Consider the following 14878-nt stretch of genomic DNA (forward strand, 5'->3'; position numbering starts at 1 on the left):
CTCAGCCCGCAGCTGGACATGCCAGGATGCCCCCCCAGCCCCGGATCCGTCCCTGGGCCTGCCGCGTGGCAGGAAGCCCTGGATGGGGTCCGGGGGGGGCCTGGCCGGGCCCCGGGTCGGGTGCCACGGCCCTGGGCCCGGTCCCCCGGCCTGCCGCACTGCCAAAGGACCAGGACGGGGGTTCCTTCGAGCCCGGGGAGCCTCCCCTCGCTCGGCTGAGTTCAGCAGCTCCGGCCGGGGCCCCCGAGGGCCCGGGGAGGGCGGCCTCCACCTCCCGGGCTCTGTCCTTAGTCCCGCTGCGTGGCAGGGTGCCCGGGACGGTGTTCCGGAGGGCCCGGGAAGGCGTCCCCTGCGTCTCCGTGCATCGGAGCCTAGGCTGGGTCCAGGGACCCGTCCGGGCCCCAGGTCGGGTGCCACGGCCCTGGGCCTCCGGTCCCCACCTTGCCGTTCCCTGGCGCCAGCTCCCTTTTTCGTCGGGGTGCAGAGTGGCACCGGCTGGCTTGACTCTCGTGCCCGGCCATCTGTTCTCCGGGATCCCCTCGGCCATCTGGTCTCCGGGATCCCCTCGGCCATCTGGTCTCCCGGATCCCCTCGGGCATCTGGTCTCCAGGATCGCCTCGGCCATCTGGTCTCCTGCAATGCTTTCCTATGGGGGCGACCAGATGCCCGAACTTCCCTGGAAGTCCCAATGAGGTGCCATTTGCCTCCCGGATCCCAGCGAGGGCTCCAGGAGCTCGGGTACTTTCGCGCCTTGGGGCCCCTCTGTCACTCGGGGAGCACGGATTCCAAGAAAGAGGGGTAGCCTTCCTCCGGATTACTAAGGACAAGGTATGCCCAGACACTTCTTGCAGTTCTCTGCCTGGGGGGGACCAGATCAGATGTGCCTGGAAAACACCTACCTAGGCAGCCGGGGCTCCCTTCTCCAGGAGGCCAACGGCATGGCAAAGTACCCGGGAAGGCTCCACGGGTCCCGGGCAGACCTCCCCCGGGCGTCCGGGGCACCCATCTCCAGGAGGCCAACGGCATTGCAAAGTACCCGGGAAGGGCTCCACGGGTCCCGGGCAGACCTCCCCCGGGCGTCCGGGGCACCCATTTCCAGGAGGCCAACGGCATTGCAAAGTACCCGGGAAGGGCTCCACGGGTCCCGGGCAGACCTCCCCCGGGCATCCGGGGCACCCATCTCCAGGAGGCCAACGGCATTGCAAAGTACCCGGGAAGGGCTCCACGGGTCCCGGGCAGACCTCCCCCGGGCGTACGTGGTCGTCCGACAGATTCGGGCGGATGTGCTTTTACGACCCGGATCGGAATCGGGCCAAATAATAATAATAATCCACATTTGTAAAGCGCACAATCACCCGTAAGGGTCGCTAGGGGCCGTCGGGAAGATTAAGCAAGCTATTGCCCAGAGTCACATGGTGCTGGGCTAATCTGCCGCCGGTGCCGGGGATCGAACCGTGATCTCCAGATTTCAGAGTCAGCCGCCCTAGCCGCGGCGTCAGCTATTCCTCAGAGTCACATGGTGCTGGGCTTTTCTGCCGCCGGCGCCGGGGATCGAACCGTGATCTCCAGATTTCGGAGTCAGCCGCCCTAGCCGCGGCGTCAGCTATTCCTCAGAGTCAAATGGTGCTGGGCTTTTCTGCCGCCGGTGCCGGGGATCGAACCGTGATCTCCAGATTTCCGAGTCAGCCGCCCTAGCCGCGGCGTCAGCTATTCCTCAGAGTCACATGGTGCTGGGCTTTTCTGCCGCCGGCTCCGGGGATCGAACCGTGATCTCCAGATTTCCGAGTCAGCCGCCCTAGCCGCGGCGTCAGCTATTCCTCAGAGTCACATGGTGCTGGGCTTTTCTGCCGCCGGCGCCGGGGATCGAACCGTGATCTCCAGATTTCCGAGTCAGCCGCCCTAGCCGCAGCGTCAGCTATTTCTCAGAGTCACATGGTGCTGGGCTTTTCTGCCGCCGGCGCCGGGGATCGAACCGTGATCTCCAGATTTCGGAGTCAGCCGCCCTAGCCGCGGCGTCAGCTATTCCTCAGAGTCACATGGTGCTGGGCTTTTCTGCCGCCGGCGCCGGGGATCGAACCGTGATTCCCAGACATTCGGTCGGATGTGCTATGTACCGGATCGGAATCGGCCCCAATAAATTCGTACGTAAAGTATATAGCAAGTCAACCTGAAATCTGCTGGGTCAGAATGGGCTCGATTCCGATCCGTGTCGGTAGGAGTCCGTACGAATTTGTCGGAATTGGGAGTCCGACCATGGACGTGCTCCAATGGGTCCCAGGCAGTCCACCCCCCCGGGCGTCCAGGCCCGAGAGCTCTGGTGGTCCACCCCTTGCCTGAGGCCCAGCCGGTGTCCCTGAGCCCTGCCTTGCGTGGGCAGGCAGGCGGGAACCCTACCGCGAAGGCTCGGGGTGGGAAGCACTTTCGAGCCCAGCCATCTGGTCTCACGCAATGCTTTCCAATGGGGCGACCAGGTGGCCGGGGTTCCCTGGAAGTCCCGATGAGGTGCCATTTGCCTCTCCGATCCCAGCGAGGGCTCCAGGAGGTTGGGTACTTTCGCGCCTTGGGTCCCCTCTGTCACCTCATGTGCACGGATTGCAAGAAAAGAGGGTAATTTTCCTCCGGATTACTAGGGAGAGGGTCAGTCAGACCTCCGTGTGGTCTGGTGATTCTGAATCAGGGCAAGGCAGGACACCCCTCCCAGGCTGGTGAGTGGGACCCCATGATTGGGATAGGCACCGAGGCGAAAATTATCAGTTCCGTGGGATTTTGAGCCCAAGACCCGCCGAGGCGGGGAATCGAACCCTGGTCCCGGGCTAGACCTCTGCATCAGGGTCTGACTCGCTAACCATTGAGCCACACTTCTCCACTACATGGCCGAGTGCCTGGGATGGGCCTTCACTTTCGCGTCCGCCCTGCAGATGGTCTTTCCTGTCCGTTGCCACCGCGGACGGTCTTTCCCGTCCTCCGCGGACGGTCTTTCCCGTCCTCCGCGGACGGTGTTTCCCGTCCGCCATCATAATCGGCCCCATCGTCCTGGCTATGTTAAGGGTGGCCCGTTAAGCCTGGGGAAAATTAGGATGGCAGGTGGTCTTTCCCAGCCGCGGAAGGAGGCAGGCAGGCAGGCAGGCAGGCAGGAGCCCTACCACGAAGGCTCGGGGTGTGAAGCACTTTCGATCCCGGCCATCTGGTTGCACGGTACCGCTCGGGCATCTGGTCGCACGCAATGCTTTCCGATGGGGGCGACCAAATGGCCAAACTTCCCTGGAAGTCCCTATGAGGTGCCATTTGCCTCCCCGATCCCAGCGAGGGCTCCAGGAGGTTGGGTACTTCCGCGCCTTGGTTCTCCTCTGTCATCTCATGTGCACGGATTTCAAGGGGTAAATTAGGATGGCGGATGGTCTTTCCCGTCCGCCGCGGACGGAGGCAGGCAGGCAGGCAGGCAGGCAGGCAGGCAGGAGCCCTACCACGAAGGCTCGGGGTGTGAAGCACTTTCGATCCCGGCCATCTGGTTGCACGGTACCGCTCGGGCATCTGGTCGCACGCAATGCTTTCCAATGGGGGAGACCAGATGGCCAAACTTCCCTGGAAGTCCCGATGAGGTGCCATTCGCCTCCCGGATCCCAGCGAGGGCTCCAGGAGGTCGGGTACTTTTGCGCCTTGGGTCCCCTCTGTCACCTCGAGTGCACGGATTACAAGAAAGGGGGGTAATTTTCCTCCGGATTAGTAGGGAGAGGGTCAGTCAGACCTCCGTGTGGTCTTGCGATTCTGAATCAGGGGAAGGCAGGACCCGGGCATGCCCGCCGGGGCCCCCAGGGGCCCGGGTACGTACCTGCCGCTCAGCCCCCTTGCCGATGGGCCTTTTCCTCCGAGTTTGCTCAGACAGGCCTCCGCGAGGTCTGGCCATGCTGAGACGGGGCCAGGCAGCACCCGGGCCCGCCCGCCGGGGCCCCCAGGGGCCCGGGTACGCACCTGCCTCTCAGCCCCATCGCCGATGGGCCTTTTCCTCCGAGTTTGCTCAGGCAGGCCTCCGCGAGGTCTGGCCATGCTGAGACAGGGCCAGGCAGCACCCGGGCCCGCCTGCCTGTGCTGGCGGTCCCCTTCCTGGGGACCAGATGGGATGTGCCCCGGGCAACACCTCCCAGGCATCCGGGGCTCCCTCCTCCGACCCGCGGCGTGGGGAACAGCCTGGGACGGGCTCCATGGGTCCTGGGACGGGCTCCATGGGTCCCGGGCCTTGCAACCCCAGAGCCCTGCTGCTTTGGAGCCCTGCAGCCCGCGAGCCCTGGAGCCCTGGAGCCCTGGAGCCCTGGAGCCCTGGAGCCCCGGATCCCCGGAGCCCTGCAGCCGTGGAGCCCTGCAGTCCCCGAGCCCTGCAGTCCCGGAGCCCAGGGGCCCCGCAGCTCCTGAGCCCTACAGGCCCGGGGCAGACAGATTGGCGTCATTTCGTTCCTGGCCATCTGGTCGCCCCTCTCGCCTCGGCCATCTGGTCGCCCGCGAAGCTTTCCTATGGTGTGACCAGATGGCCGGACTTCCCTGGAAGTCCCGATGGGGTGCCACTCGCCTCCCAGGTCCCAGCGAGGGCTCCAGGAGGTCGGGCACTTTTGCGCCCTGGGTCCCCTCTGTCACCTCGTGCGCACGGATTACAAGAAATGGGGGTAATTTTCCTCCGGATTGGTAGGGACAAGGTATTCTGGGACCCCCCTCGGCCTAGCGGTCCTCAGCCGTCAGCTGGACATGCCAGGATGCCAGCCCAGCCCCGGATCCGTCCCTGGGTCTGCCGCGTGGCAGGAAGCCCTGGATGGGGTCCGGGGGCCCGGCCGGGCCCCGGGTCGGGTGCCCCGGCCCTGGGCCCTGTCCCCCGGCCTGCCGCACTGACAAAGGACCAGGACGTGGTTTCCTTCGAGCCCGGGGAGCCTCCCCTCGCTCGGCTGAGTTCAGCAGCTCCGGCCGGGGCCCCTGAGGGCCCGGGGAGGGCGGCCTCCCCATCCCGGGCTCTGTCCTTGGTCCTGCTGCGTGGCAGGGTGCCCGGGACGGTGGTCCGGAGGGCCCGGGAAGGCGTCCCCTGCGTCTCCGTGCATCGGAGCCTAGGCTGGGTCCAGGGGCCCGTCCGGGCCCCAGGTCGGGTGCCACGGCCCTGGGCCTCCGGTCCCCACCTTGCCGTTCCCTGGCGCCAGCTCCCTTTTTCGTCGGGGTGCAGAGTGGCACCGGCTGGCTTGACTCTCGTGCCCGGCCATCTGTTCTCCGGGATCCCCTCGGCCATCTGGTCTCCGGGATCCCCTCGGCCATCTGGTCTCCCGGATCCCCTCGGGCATCTGGTCTCCAGGATCGCCTCGGCCATCTGGTCTCCTGCAATGCTTTCCTATGGGGGCGACCAGATGTCCGAACTTCCCTGGAAGTCCTGATGAGGTGCCATTTGCCTCCCGGATCCCAGCGAGGGCTCCAGGAGCTCGAGTACTTTCGCGCCTTGGGTCCCCTCTGTCACTCGGGGCGCACGGATTCCAAGAAAGAGGGGTAGCCTTCCTCCGGATTACTAAGGACAAGGTATGCCCAGACACTTCTTGCAGTTCTCTGCCTGGGGGGGACCAGATCAGATGTGCCTGGAAAACACCTACCTAGGCAGCCGGGGCTCCCTTCTCCAGGAGGCCAACGGCATGGCAAAGTACCCGGGAAGGCTCCACGGGTCCCGGGCAGACCTCCCCCGGGCGTCCGGGGCACCCATCTCCAGGAGGCCAACGGCATTGCAAAGTACCCGGGAAGGGCTCCACGGGTCCCGGGCAGACCTCCCCCGGGCGTCCGGGGCACCCATCTCCAGGAGGCCAACGGCATTGCAAAGTACCCGGGAAGGGCTCCACGGGTCCCGGGCAGACCTCCCCCGGGCGTCCGGGGCACCCATCTCCAGGAGGCCAACGGCATTGCAAAGTACCCGGGAAGGGCTCCACGGGTCCCGGGCAGACCTCCCCCGGGCGTCCGGGGCACCCATCTCCAGGAGGCCAACGGCATTGCAAAGTACCCGGGAAGGGCTCCACGGGTCCCGGGCAGACCTCCCCCGGGCGTACGTGGTCGTCCGACAGATTCGGGCGGATGTGCTTTTACGAACCGGATCGGAATCGGGCCAAATAATAATAATAATCCACATTTGTAAAGCGCACAATCACCCGTAAGGGTCGCTAGGGGCCGTCGGGAAGATTAAGCAAGCTATTGCCCAGAGTCACATGGTGCTGGGCTAATCTGCCGCCGGTGCCGGGGATCGAACCGTGATCTCCAGATTTCAGAGTCAGCCGCCCTAGCCGCGGCGTGAGCTATTCCTCAGAGTCACATGGTGCTGGGCTTTTCTGCCGCCGGCGCCGGGGATCGAACCGTGATCTCCAGATTTCGGAGTCAGCCGCCCTAGCCGCGGCGTCAGCTATTCCTCAGAGTCAAATGGTGCTGGACTTTTCTGCCGCCGGCGCCGGGGATCGAACCGTGATCTCCAGATTTCCGAGTCAGCCGCCCTAGCCGCGGCGTCAGCTATTTCTCAGAGTCACATGGTGCTGGGCTTTTCTGCCGCCGGCGCCGGGGATCGAACCGTGATCTCCAGATTTCGGAGTCAGCCGCCCTAGCCGCGGCGTCAGCTATTCCTCAGAGTCACATGGTGCTGGGCTTTTCTGCCGCCGGCGCCGGGGATCGAACCGTGATTCCCAGACATTCGGTCGGATGTGCTATGTACCGGATCGGAATCGGCCCCAATAAATTCGTACGTAAAGTATATAGCAAGTCAACCTGAAATCTGCTTGGTCAGAATGGGCTCGATTCCGATCCGTGTCGGTAGGAGTCCGTACGAATTTGTCGGAATTGGGAGTCCGACCATGGACGTGCTCCAATGGGTCCCAGGCAGTCCACCCCCCCGGGCGTCCAGGCCCGAGAGCTCTGGTGGTCCACCCCTTGCCTGAGGCCCAGCCGGTGTCCCTGAGCCCTGCCTTGCGTGGGCAGGCAGGCGGGAACCCTACCGCGAAGGCTCGGGGTGGGAAGCACTTTCGAGCCCAGCCATCTGGTCTCACGCAATGCTTTCCAATGGGGCGACCAGGTGGCCGGGGTTCCCTGGAAGTCCCGATGAGGTGCCATTTGCCTCTCCGATCCCAGCGAGGGCTCCAGGAGGTTGGGTACTTTCGCGCCTTGGGTCCCCTCTGTCACCTCATGTGCACGGATTGCAAGAAAAGAGGGTAATTTTCCTCCGGATTACTAGGGAGAGGGTCAGTCAGACCTCCGTGTGGTCTGGTGATTCTGAATCAGGGCAAGGCAGGACACCCCTCCCAGGCTGGTGAGTGGGACCCCATGATTGGGATAGGCACCGAGGCGAAAATTATCAGTTCCGTGGGATTTTGAGCCCAAGACCCGCCGAGGCGGGGAATCGAACCCCGGTCCCGGGCTAGACCTCTGCATCAGGGTCTGACTCGCTAACCATTGAGCCACACTTCTCCACTACATGGCCGAGTGCCTGGGATGGGCCTTCACTTTCGCGTCCGCCCTGCAGATGGTCTTTCCTGTCCGTTGCCACCGCGGACGGTCTTTCCCGTCCTCCGCGGACGGTCTTTCCCGTCCTCCGCGGACGGTGTTTCCCGTCCGCCATCATAATCGGCCCCATCGTCCTGGCTATGTTAAGGGTGGCCCGTTAAGCCTGGGGAAAATTAGGATGGCAGGTGGTCTTTCCCAGCCGCGGACGGAGGCAGGCAGGCAGGCAGGAGCCCTACCACGAAGGCTCGGGGTGTGAAGCACTTTCGATCCCGGCCATCTGGTTGCACGGTACCGCTCGGGCATCTGGTCGCACGCAATGCTTTCCGATGGGGGCGACCAAATGGCCAAACTTCCCTGGAAGTCCCTATGAGGTGCCATTTGCCTCCCCGATCCCAGCGAGGGCTCCAGGAGGTTGGGTACTTCCGCGCCTTGGTTCTCCTCTGTCATCTCATGTGCACGGATTTCAAGGGGTAAATTAGGATGGCGGATGGTCTTTCCCGTCCGCCGCGGACGGAGGCAGGCAGGCAGGCAGGCAGGCAGGAGCCCTACCACGAAGGCTCGGGGTGTGAAGCACTTTCGATCCCGGCCATCTGGTCGCACGGTACCGCTCGGGCATCTGGTCGCACGCAATGCTTTCCAATGGGGGAGACCAGATGGCCAAACTTCCCTGGAAGTCCCGATGAGGTGCCATTCGCCTCCCGGATCCCAGCGAGGGCTGCAGGAGGTCGGGTACTTTTGCGCCTTGGGTCCCCTCTGTCACCTCGAGTGCACGGATTACAAGAAAGGGGGGTAATTTTCCTCCGGATTAGTAGGGAGAGGGTCAGTCAGACCTCCGTGTGGTCTTGCGATTCTGAATCAGGGGAAGGCAGGACCCGGGCATGCCCGCCGGGGCCCCCAGGGGCCCGGGTACGTACCTGCCGCTCAGCCCCCTTGCCGATGGGCCTTTTCCTCCGAGTTTGCTCAGGCAGGCCTCCGCGAGGTCTGGCCATGCTGAGACGGGGCCAGGCAGCACCCGGGCCAGCCCGCCGGGGCCCCCAGGGGCCCGGGAACGCACCTGCCTCTCAGCCCCTTCCCGATGGTTCCTTTTCTCCGAGTTTTTTCCTACATTCCGACCTCCGATAGGTCCGGCGGTTCTGAATCCGGGGAAGGCAGGACCCGGGCCCGCCCGCCGGGGCCCCCAGGGGCCCGGGTACGCACCTGCCTCTCAGCCCCATCGCCGATGGGCCTTTTCCTCCGAGTTTGCTCAGGCAGGCCTCCGCGAGGTCTGGCCATGCTGAGACAGGGCCAGGCAGCACCCGGGCCCGCCTGCCTGTGCTGGCGGTCCCCTTCCTGGGGACCAGATGGGATGTGCCCCGGGCAACACCTCCCAGGCATCCGGGGCTCCCTCCTCCGACCCGCGGCGTGGGGAAGAGCCTGGGACGGGCTCCATGGGTCCTGGGACGGGCTCCATGGGTCCCGGGCCCTGCAACCCCAGAGCCCTGCTGCTCTGGAGCCCTGCAGCCCGCGAGCCCTGGAGCCCTGGAGCCCTGGAGCCCCGGATCCCCGGAGCCCTGCAGCCGTGGAGCCCTGCAGTCCCCGAGCCCTGCAGTCCCGGAGCCCAGGGGCCCCGCAGCTCCTGAGCCCTACAGGCCCGGGGCAGACAGATTGGCGTCATTTAGTTCCTGGCCATCTGGTCATGGAAATGGGGGTAATTTTCCTCCGGATTGGTAGGGACAAGGTATTCTGGGACCCCCCCTCGGCCTAGCGGTCCTCAGCCGTCAGCTGGACATGCCAGGATGCCGGCCCAGTCCCGGATCCGTCCCTGGGTCTGCCGCGTGGCAGGAAGCCCTGGATGGGGTCCGGGGGCCCGGCCGGGCCCCGGGTTGGGTGCCCCGGCCCTGGGCCCTGTCCCCCGGCCTGCCGCACTGACAAAGGACCAGGACGTGGTTTCCTTCGAGCCCGGGGAGCCTCCCCTCGCTCGGCTGAGTTCAGCAGCTCTGGCCGGGGCCCCTGAGGGCCCGGGGAGGGCGGCCTCCCCATCCCGGGCTCTGTCCTTGGTCCTGCTGCGTGGCAGGGTGCCCGGGACGGGGTCCGGAGGGCCCGGGAAGGCTTCCCCTGCGCCTCCGGGCTTGGGAGCCCAGGGGCCCGGCCGGGCCCCGGGTCGTGTGCTACTGCCCTGGGCGCCGTCCACCGACATGCCACACTGCCAAAGCCCCGGGATAGGGCTCCGTTGTGCCCGGGAAGCCTCACCTTGCCGGGCTGAGTTCAGGAGCTTCGGCCGGGGCCCCCGAGGGCCCGGGGAGGGCGGCCTCCCCATCCCGGGCTCTGTCCTTGGTCCTGCTGCGTGGCAGGGTGCCTGGGACGGGGTCCGGAGGGCCCGGGGAGGCTTCCCCTGTGCCTCCGGGCCCGGGAGCCCCGGCTGGGTCCAGGGGCCCGGCCGGGCCCCGGGTTGTGTGCTACGGCCCTGGGCGCCGTCCACCGACATGCCACACTGCCAAAGCCCCGGGACGGGGCTCCGTTGTGCCCGGGAAGCCTCCCCTTGCCGGACTGAGTTCAGGAGCTTCGGCCGGGGCCCCCGAGGGCCCGGGGAGGGCGGCCTCCCCATCCCGGGCTCTGTCCTTGGTCCTGCTGCGTGGCAGGGTGCCTGGGACGGGGTCCGGAGGGCCCGGGGAGGCTTCCCCTGCGTCTCCGGGTATTAGAGCCCAGGCTGGGTCCAGGGGCCCGTCCGGGCCCCGGGTCGGGTGCTAGGCCCTGGGCCTCTGGTCCCCAACCCACCTCATCATCATTACAAGAGTTATTTAAAGCTAAATCCACCCTGAATAAAATAGTTACATCTTAATCAAGGTTAATGAAAGTGCTAAGGGCAGAAAAAATGCCAAGTCCAAGCCAGAAACTTGTCCTAGGATGCTTGTTTCCAGTCAAGGGAGGACCTGGCCCGGCAGTTCGGGCTGGACTGTTCCCATTGGGTGCAGGGTCAAGACAGATTTTCATATGGCTGGGTCCAAACTGGAATGGCATGGTGAGGAAATAAGCAATGGACTTAGGCCTAGATCTCTGTACTGGGGTGAATGTATGACATTGTTCTGCATTCTGTCCATCAAATGTTGTTTTCGCAAGTTTCTAAAGGGGCATTTTTATAATTGTGATCAAAAACCTGACTTTTCCATCAAATAGGCCTCTTCACCACAATTCCAAAGACACAAAACGTGAACAAGTTCTCTTCCCATTTGGAAATTACACTTATAAAATGTAATAAGGTAACTCTAATGTAATGCTACGGGAGAGATGGGCCTTGCAGTAGTGAAAAAAGAAATTCAAGATGTTTTCACGACCAGGACATGCAAAACTTAAAAGAACATGTCCTACATTTTAAATACTCTATACCCTGCACTGTGGGCTGTCCATGTTTTACCCAGGGGGTGACTTATATGTATAAAAAGGGAAGGTTTGGGGCTTGCAAAAGGATTATTTTGCCAGGTCGAAATCGCAGGTTAAACTGCACATACATACTCTACAGTAGCAGGCCTGAGACAAGTTTATAGAGCTACTTAAGTGGGTTGCACAATCAGTGCTACTGGTCCACTAGTAACATTTAATTTATAGGTCCTGGGTACATATAGTATGACTTGACTAGAGACTTATAAGTTAATTAAATATGTAAATTGTATGTAAGCCAATATTTCTATGTTCAGAAGAGAGAGCACATACACTTCAGCATAATGGTGGAAGTAGTTAATTTGCAGAGGGATTGGTTACAATGCTTTGATAATACTTAATGTTTATTTAAGTACGAAGGCAAATAAGGTGACTTGGCCTGGGCGGTGAACTACGCTCTTTTGGCGGAGTTTGTGGAGTTTTCTGCACTGTGTGCTCTGCGGGGCTCGCAAAGTGCAGAAAACTCTGCAGCAGAATTGTTTCTCCACTCGGGCTCACGTACGATAAGTTAGCGAGTGCGAGCGGGGTGGTTGGGAATAATCATGCACCCTCTGGCGGGTACCCCATGGTGCCTGTCACACTGTGCATGGTTGGAAAGGGGGCTCCCTTGGGTACCTCCACGGGCCCGATTAGGAGGGCTCTGGTTGAAGGAGCGCCTCCAACAGACCCCCAAAGAAAGTTTCCAGCAGTGGGTTGATTCCAGTGAAACCGATTTGGAACGTCTGCCATCGGTCATCGTACTCGCTCATTTGGAAATCGAGTCAATAGAGCTTTATGATTCGGCTCCGAAAGATGGGAGCTGTACAAATACCTTTCTGATCTGATTCAGACAGCCCTACTGGTTTCCAGGCATTCTACTTGGTCATTCGGAAGCGCGTACAATTCAGTTGGAAACAAGGGCTCCTGATCAGATTCTGCAAACCCCAATCCGATTCAGAGTCCTTCTGAACGACATCAGAATTGACCCTATGGAATATATTAAATTCATTATTAATCCGGCGCTTATATGCTAGTTTTATTGTTACTGGTGATTTTAGCTTCAATCTGCACACCTGAGACTCCTCATTCAGAAAGGGTAACAGAATTTCAAAAGAATGCTGTGCTAATATGCACAAGCTTGGATTAATTATGTTAAAAGAAAAATCCTTGAGTAAATCCAGACCTCTTCCGTCCTTTAAATCTTCTAAACACGGGTCAATTATTGACTTTACTATTATTTCAGGAAATGTAAGTAAAAAAATTGTTGAATATATGGTGACCCCTCAGCTTGAGAGTGACCACAATCGTCAGACATTTATTTTACAATTGCCAATAAGAAGTAATCCTAGATCCAATGAGCTCCTTAATATGATTCATTCTTCTTAATCTGAAAACATTGGTATGGCACACAGATAAACATGAAGAAATAATGCAGGCTGCCAAAGGTATAATAAAGGATAGTGGCCAGTGCCAGGAGGGATAGGCTTCAAGATTGATTAATGGAACTATATAACATGATCCTTGGCGGCAAGATTTACAATACAATTTGAAAGAAAATACATTTTACATAAATTTCCCAGAATAAATTGTACACCTTCCAGATATTTAAATTGAAACAATCCCTTAATGGAGTGGTAGAGGTTGCCTACTCTCACAGATAACAGCAATCATATCATGTATATAAGCATAGAACAAGGCCATTAAGAAGTTCCTATAGGCGACAAGTGTAGGTGGCTAAATCAAGATATCAAGTAGGTCTTTGGCACAGATTATTCCATGCTTCAAGACAAAATAACACAAGAATATTTTGCGAAATAATTTACAAACTTGAAAGGGGGGGTAATAGGTTTTACAGTACTAACATTACGGAAGCTGAATGGGTAAACTTTATTACAAATCTAAATGGCATGGTCAATCTGGCTAAACAAGACCTGAGTTTTAATGGTGATAAAATTAGCTAAGCAAATTTAGGAATAGTGAACGGCATGTGACTGGGTATAAACAATGGTGTGTACCCTAGTGAGTCACACACTGAGGAAGTCACCAGCTCTGATCTGAATAATGCTTTGGTTTGTATTACTACTAATGATGTAGCTATCCTTTAACGTCTTCTTCGATCAAATGGTGCTCCTGGCCAATAGGCTTCCCAATGCCTTATTCCGCGTCAATATTGATGTGTGGGCTGATGTATTGACCCCAGTGTATAACAAGGTACTGGCATCGAAAATTGTCCCAGTTTCATGGCAAGGTAGCATCATGCAGCCTATCTATAAAAGTGACCCAGTTGACAACCCTGCTAACTTTCGTTTGATCGCTTTAACTGACGATTGAGCTGGAATATTTGGCAGCACAGCTAGGTACAATCCCAATAAATCAAACAGGTTTCCGCAAGGCCAATCTACTATCGCCACTTGTTGTTCCTTACATTATTAGTTGAATGGGTAGTTTAAAACAAACTCTTTATATTGCTTTTATTGATTTAAAGGCAACCTTTGATTCAGTTCCTCAAGCCTTACTGTGGACAAAACTGGTGAACTGGGCCATTTCAAGGAAATTGTTAGATGCTATTATTCTTCTTTACCCCCATACCTGGGTTCAGGTTAAGATAGGTGTTGGACATACGCTATTGCAATAAATTAATATCTATAATGGTTAAAAGCAGGGATGTGTTCTTGCCCATTGCCTTTTGAACTTACCTGTGTCACACCTTTTTCAGCATCTGGAACCTGTCAATGCCCATTGTCCAAAACTAGGTGAGGTGCATATGAGTTGATAGTGGACTCAGACAAACAATTGACATGAGTAAAGTATATGTATTTTATAGCATATTTGCACGTTATGTAAAATTAATTTTTCTTATTATTTATTTTTTGTTGACATCATAATTCGTGGATAGATTGTATTGCCCTTGTTTTAAAAAAAGAGTATTTCAAATGGCCCCAATGTAATGGTTTGGCATGTAACTTTAGAAGTATTTTTCTTGAATCAGCATTTATTGTCTAATGGAACATGGAACAGTGTTTCTTTACATACGTTTTAAAAGTATTAGCTGCAATGATTTTTGTTAATCAAACAAGAAAGAATAAATCAATCACAAATCACTTTAGCACAGGTTAGCAGTGGTAAAGTGCTAGGAGTCCTAGGCCTAGCAAAAACGAGATCAGATAAAACTTGAGGCAGACTGCAAAGGGTTGACCGGGCTCAAAATAATGGTTTGTTCCAGATGGAATGGACATTCCATAGACAAAGAGAGAGCGTAAAATCACTGGGGTATTGATCGAATATATTCTGGGATGATTAACGTGGGTTTTGGTGGAATCTGAAAGGTGACAATAAATACAGAAGTATCTTCCTGGAGCTGCCCTGACATCCATCCTTAACGCCATAAATGCCTATATTCACAAAGAGACTGTCCTGATGAACTCAAGACAGGACAGATCCCCCCTAACAGAAACGAATATTTGAGATAAAGGTTATTCACACCTTCCAGTTAATCGTCCACCGACCATTCATAAATAAAACACGGAAAAAAACAATCTTCACCGAGCTACAAGAACTCATCCCTAAGACTAATTATCTAAATTATATTACTAGCATAGTTTCAGGCAAAGCTACAGCACAAATTAAATTATTGCCCTATTTGGCAATGCCCTTCTATTAATTAAAAGAAAGAACCCATGTCTCTTGATGCGGTTCGACCTTTTTGCAGACTTTGACACAAGCATTGTAAAGGTCAGTTCTACACTCAGGAAACACTTATAGGATTCTGGTACAAGTCGTTTAATGGCTCTGTTACTGCCTCATCAAACACTACCAAATTGAAAAAAAATGGGAGCTGCGAGATACTGGACACTTCCTTGCTGCTGCAGAGTGACACTGGGTTCCTTCGTCCATCCTTCATCTTTTAAAAAAAAACTCTTTACTTACAATGGTTTTACTTTAATCAGCACACAGGCAAGCATTATCACTCACAAGAACTAAACAAAGTCTTCCA

This window comes from Lissotriton vulgaris, unplaced genomic scaffold (genome assembly GCF_964263255.1).
Source record: "Lissotriton vulgaris unplaced genomic scaffold, aLisVul1.2 SCAFFOLD_3270, whole genome shotgun sequence".
NCBI classification, from domain to species: Eukaryota; Metazoa; Chordata; class Amphibia; order Caudata; family Salamandridae; genus Lissotriton; species Lissotriton vulgaris.